Raw genomic sequence first — 5,824 nt, 5'->3', positions numbered from 1 at the left:
TTGCCGGAGGCTTGCGGCGCCCCCTGCTGTCTAAACAAAGCCGCTCACGTGATCCGCTGTGTATTTACATAGTGTTCATGCGCTGAGTACAGCGCCCCCTGCTGTGCATTGCTGAGAGATCATATTAGTAGGTTGTGGTGGGCAAAACGTTATCAATTGCCCCCATAGGCAGGGCCACCAAGAGAAATTTTGGGCCCATGTACAATAACTTCTTGAGGCTTCTTCCAGAGTGTGTCATATCTCCCCACAGTCAGGACAAAGCTCCTGATTTTCAGAACGTGGGGTTGTCTGAGGGCGTTGGAGTTGGCACTTAAACAGTTAAGAACTAAGCTTGCTGCTGACTCCTCCCCTCTGCAACCCCTTCCACCTCAGTTATGTCTAAGTGCCCAAGGAGTTGGCTGCGTTTGGTACTGCTTAACAGTACCTGCTGTTTAGTGTTAGATTTTATTATTTTTTATTAGTTTTCAAATGAGTGTAGGTGAGGTTTTAATGTTATTAACATTTTTTCCTCATAGATATTTATAATGGAACAAAGTTCCGTTCCTTTAAGAATAAAGAAGTATTTTTTTTAAAAAAAGAAACTACAGGATTTGTGTGGTATTTAGTGAGCGGTGACAGCGCTAAGCGCCTGTCATCACTCTGTCCCGGCGGGTCCGACACTGCCATAAGGCAGAGGGTGTTGCACTCCGTCTGAGGACCGGACAGGTTGGGAGATACCAAGTCCCCCGCTGAGGCGGAGGGGGGGCTTGGATCTCTATAGCCGCAGGAGGTGTTGTGGATGCGGAAGGAGTCCCGAGTGAGCGATAGGAGAGGCACAATATATGCTCACAGGACTGAACTGTCCGAGGTTTTATTTATGACAAAGAAGACAGCCGGAGGTAGTTTAAGACTGCCGGCTGCTGAGTGGAAGATCCCAAGGAGGGAGATTTTCCCGCCCTTTTCTACCTGACAGGACTGAGCAGCGACTCGATCAGACACAGACTGACAGGGCTCTGCTGACTTCTCCCCTCAGGATACTCCTCAGATTCCTCTGTTGTTAAAACGCTATATATATATATATATATATATATATGTGTATATTTTCTGAGTTCACCTGTTCCCCTATTCCCACCCTTACCCTATTGAAATAAGGGCTGGTAACCTATTTTGTTTAGCGTGCACAAGGTAAATATATGTGCTAAAATCTATTTTTTTTCGAAAAAGAAATAAAAAAGAGAGCATAGGAAATTTATATTTCATTTGTGAGAGGAATTATATATATAAAATGTCTGACAAAGGAAAGAGTGTCAGCGTTAAATATTTTTCTTGTTCTAAATGTTCTGCTAAACTACCAGTAGGACAAGTGGACAAAGGGGCTGTGTGTGCAGAGTGTGATTCGGGAGCACAGGGCGAGCAGACCCGGGGTGGCCCTTCCGCCGTGGTGGAGGAACCGGTATGGGTTTCCTCTTTGGCGCAGTCTGTTTCTATGCTCACTCAGCTTATCAATAGACAGCCAGAGACAAATTCCACTGTAATTGGAGTGGATTCTGGCTCTGCTTCTGCAAATTCTAGCGAAATAATTAAGACTGGGACCTCAGGCAGTTTGGTGCATGACTTGTCTCAGGTACAGCCCTCTCATCTCAATCTGAACCCGCATGGTCATCCGCCTTGGGGAAGCGTTTGGACCGATTGAATAGTTTCTTAGACTCTTCTACACGTTTAGCTCCCAGAGCAAAGCACCCTCTCCATTCTCATCCTTTGTTACTTTCTGATTCTGATGGTTCATCTGGAGAGGAAGGCGAGGTAGGAGAGGATTCAGATTCTGTACAAATAGGTGACTGGGATGAAAATTCCAGAAATCAGGGGATTCAGGATTGGGTGTTAGCGATGCGTCAGACCCTTGATTGCATGGAAGATGATTTAGTTCTTCCCGTCCAGGGTTTATTTAAGCGCAGTAGACCTAAAACTATTTGCTTTCCTACTTCCCCTGAACTTACGGAAATTGCTGAATCTGCCTGGAAACATCCAGATAAGAAGTTTTCAGTCCCTCGTAGATATGCTATGCTTTATCCTCTAGAGGAACAGGATGTATCTTGCTGGGAACAGCTACCCAAGGTAGATACTTCGGTGGCTAGGCTGGCACGTCATACCACCTTGCAAGTTCCAGGCGCAGCGGTTCTCCAGGATTCTACTGATCGTAGATTGGAAGGGTTCCTAAAAAATATTTTTCTTGGGCAGGCTCTTCTTTTAGACCCTTGTTTGCATCCGTGTGGGTGGCTAGAGCTATGGAGTCCTGGGCTGACCAATTAGTAGCAGGTTTACAGGATACGGAATTCCTTCCTTTAGCCCTTCATTTAAAAGAGGCTTCTGGTTATCTCTATGAGGCAGCCCAGAATGCAGCTTCAATTTCTTCCACGGTCTCTGCTTCAGCAGTGGCAGCTAGAAGAATGCTTTGGCTTCGTTCATGGAATGCGGACTTGAAACCTAAAAGATCTTTGGAGGCGTTACCTTTTTCAGGGTCCGTCCTATTCGGTTCTGAATTAGATGATATGATCACGCAGACTACTGGAGGTAAAAGTACTTTCCTACCAGTTAATTCTTCTAAACCTAGAATTCCACGGTTCAGTTCCTTTCAGCAGCCCTTTCGTGGTAGCTCAATTTGAAGAGGACAGTCCCCCATTAGGGGTAAGCCAATCACTCTTAGAGGTCAATCTCAGAAAGGAAGGGGTTCTTACTCTAAGAGGCGTCCATCGTCCAAGACATCAGATAAGCCTTCCGCATGAAGTGATTCCCCCTCTCCTAGCGGGGGTGGGGGGTCGACTTCAATTATTCAAAGATCAGTGGACAGCTTCCACCAAGGATGTTTGAATATTGGGAATAATTTCCAGAGGTTATTTCCTAGACATTATTGGCCCTACCCCCCAACATTTTTTCCACACTCAGTTGCCTCAAGATTGCATCAAGAGAAATGCGATGTTACAATCGATCGCTTCTCTTCTTTGCGCCGGCTTTATTTGTAAGGTTCCGGAAAGTCAAAGAGGCAAGGAGTTTTACTCAAACCTATTCTTGGTTCCAAAACACGACGGTTCGTTTCGGCCGATTCTGAACCTCAAAAATCTAAATCTTCACCTTCGGGTAACCAGATTCCGTATGGAATCAATCGGTGATAAACGGTTTAGAACCTCTGGAGTTTCTTGCATCGATAGAAATTCAAGACGCATACCTACATGTTTCTATTTGGGAGGGACATCAGTCTCTTCTTCGTTTTTCGATAGGGAGCTCTCATTTTCAATTTTGGGCTCTTCCCTTCGGTCTTTCCACCGCCCCCAGGGTTTTCACAAAAATTATGTCAATAACGGCGGCGGGGTTACGTGCTCAAGGAATAAACGTAATCCCATATCTGGACGATTTGCTAATAAAGGCTCCATCGTATCAGCTTATGTCTCAACATCTTACCTTGTCCCTGACTTTTCTGCAACGACACGGATGGATAATCAATTATCAAAAGTCTCATCTACAGCCCTCTCAGAGAATGGTCTTCCTAGGACTTTTGATGGACACGTCTCTTCGAAAGGTTTTTCTTCCAGAGCAAAAGATTTGCTCAATTCAGAACTCTGTTCAGCTACTCCTGAACCATCCTCGCCCTTCAATGAAATTGGGCATGTGGATTCTAGGATTGATGGTGTCAGCATTTGAAACTCTTCCATACGGTCGATTCCACTCTCGGGCCTTCCAGTGGAATCTTTTGGGTCAGTGGTCAGGATCACACCTGCATCTGGAATCTCAGAGAATTCATCTTTCCAAAAAGATTGGCGATTCCCTGGATTGGTGGCTTGTTCGGGATCATCTAAGGATAGGCAGATCCTTTGTTCTATTAAACTGTGTCATAGAGACCACAGATGCAAGTCTGCAAGGATGGGGAGCAGTAGTTCTCCATCTCCGACTACAAGGACTTTGGCCCAGCAGGGAGGATCTTCTTCCAATCAACATTCTGGAATTACATGTTACTGGGCCTTCAAGGAGCGCAATCCTTCCTTCAAGGAAAACCAGTCCGTCTACAGTCGAACAATACCACGGCAGGGGCATATGTAAATCGTCAGGGAGGAACAAAAAGTACAGGAGCAATGCATGTGGCGGAACAGATCTTATCTTGGGCAGAGATCTGGGTTCCAGCGATTTCCGCAGTCTTCATTCCAGGACTGAAAAACTGGGAAGCAGATTATCTGAGCACAGGCATGCAATCCTTCCGGGGGAATGGTCTTTACATCCACAGGTGTTTCAGCAACTAGTTCAAAGGTGGGGTCTTCCAGATCTGGATTTGATGGCATCGAGATACAACCATCAGGTTCAAAGATTTTGCACAAGAACCAGAGATCCTTCAGCAGTAGCAGTGGATGTAATGTCAATGAATTGGAATTTCAAACTGGGATATCTTTTTCCCCCAATTCAGATGATTTCTTGAGTACTGCGAAGAGTAAGAATGGGAGTGCATCCAGTAATTCTAGTAGCACCAAATCGGCCAAGACGAGTTTTGTTTACAGACATCTTGAAGATGGCAGAAGGTCAGGGTTGGGCTCTTCCCCTCGGATCCGATCTGCTAATTCAAGGTCCATTTCATTATCTGGACTTAACTCGTTTGGCTTTAATGTCGTGGCTATTGAAGCCAAACTCTGGAGCTCCAGAGGTTTCTCATCTAGCGTAGTGAATACCCTGATGAAAGCTCGTAAACCAGTATCAGCAAAGATTTACCATAGAATATGGAAGATTTATGGTGTGAAAGTAATACTCATGATCCTATGTCTTTTAGTCTAATTCAATTTCTGGTGTTTCTCCAGGATGGGTTAGAGAAGGGTCTTAGATTAAGCTCCCTGAAAGTTCAGGTCTCTGCACTGTCTATTTTCTTTCAACGCCGCTTGGCCTCCATGTCAGATATTCGTACTTTTCTTCAGGGAGTTCTGCATGTATCTGAATTAGGAGCCTTATCTTGTAGAGTTCCTTACTTAATTTTCCATGAGGACAGAGCGGTGCTCAGGACAATTCCGTTTTTTTGCCTAAAGTGTTCACAAGTTTCCATATGAATCAAGAAATGGTGGTTCCAGCTTTTAAGGAAGAAAAGCCCTCTTCTCCGTCTTTGTCAATAAGTCTGGATGTGGTCAGAGCTTTAAAAGTATACTTGGAAAGGACTTTTGTTTGTCGAAGAACTGATTCTCTTTTCGTGCTTTATGACTCCTCAAGGAGAGGATGGCCAGCTTCCAAACAGACAATTGCTCGCTGGATTAAGTCTGTTATTAGGCATGCCTATTTGAGTGTGAAACGGCTTGTGCCTAGAGTTGTCATGGCACACTCTACCCGTGCAGGGCATCTTGGGCTGCTCATCATGGGGCTTCTGCGGATCGGCTGTGTAGGGGCAGCTACCTGGTATTCTGTCCATACTTTTACTCGGTTTTACAAATTCAGCATTTTTGGCCCCAATTTTGGCAAAAATGTATTACAAGGAGGTAGACCAATTAATTCCCATCCTTAGAGGGGCTACTTTAGAAGGTCCCCAAGGTAGCAGTGTCCCCCAGAATGGATGATGGAGAAAAGAGGATTTTTGTACTTATGTTAAATCTCTTTCTCCGAGTCCATCTGGGGGACACTGCGTTCCCTCCCTTTTGCTGTTATTTTAGTTAGTTAGACTTGCCCAATTTTTTCTTGGGACTTTAGTATTAACTGAGGTGGATGGGGTTGCAGAGGGGAGGAGTCAGCAGCAAGTTTAGTTCTTAACTGTTTAAGTGCCAACTCCAACGCCCTCAGACAACCCCAAGGTAGCAGTGTCCCCCAGATGGACTCTGAGAAAGAGATT

The sequence above is a fragment of the Mixophyes fleayi genome, chromosome 1 (assembly GCF_038048845.1).
Source record: "Mixophyes fleayi isolate aMixFle1 chromosome 1, aMixFle1.hap1, whole genome shotgun sequence".
Taxonomy (NCBI): Eukaryota; Metazoa; Chordata; class Amphibia; order Anura; family Limnodynastidae; genus Mixophyes; species Mixophyes fleayi.
The sequence above is the reverse complement of the archived record's forward strand: the minus strand, read 5'-3'. Positions refer to the sequence as shown.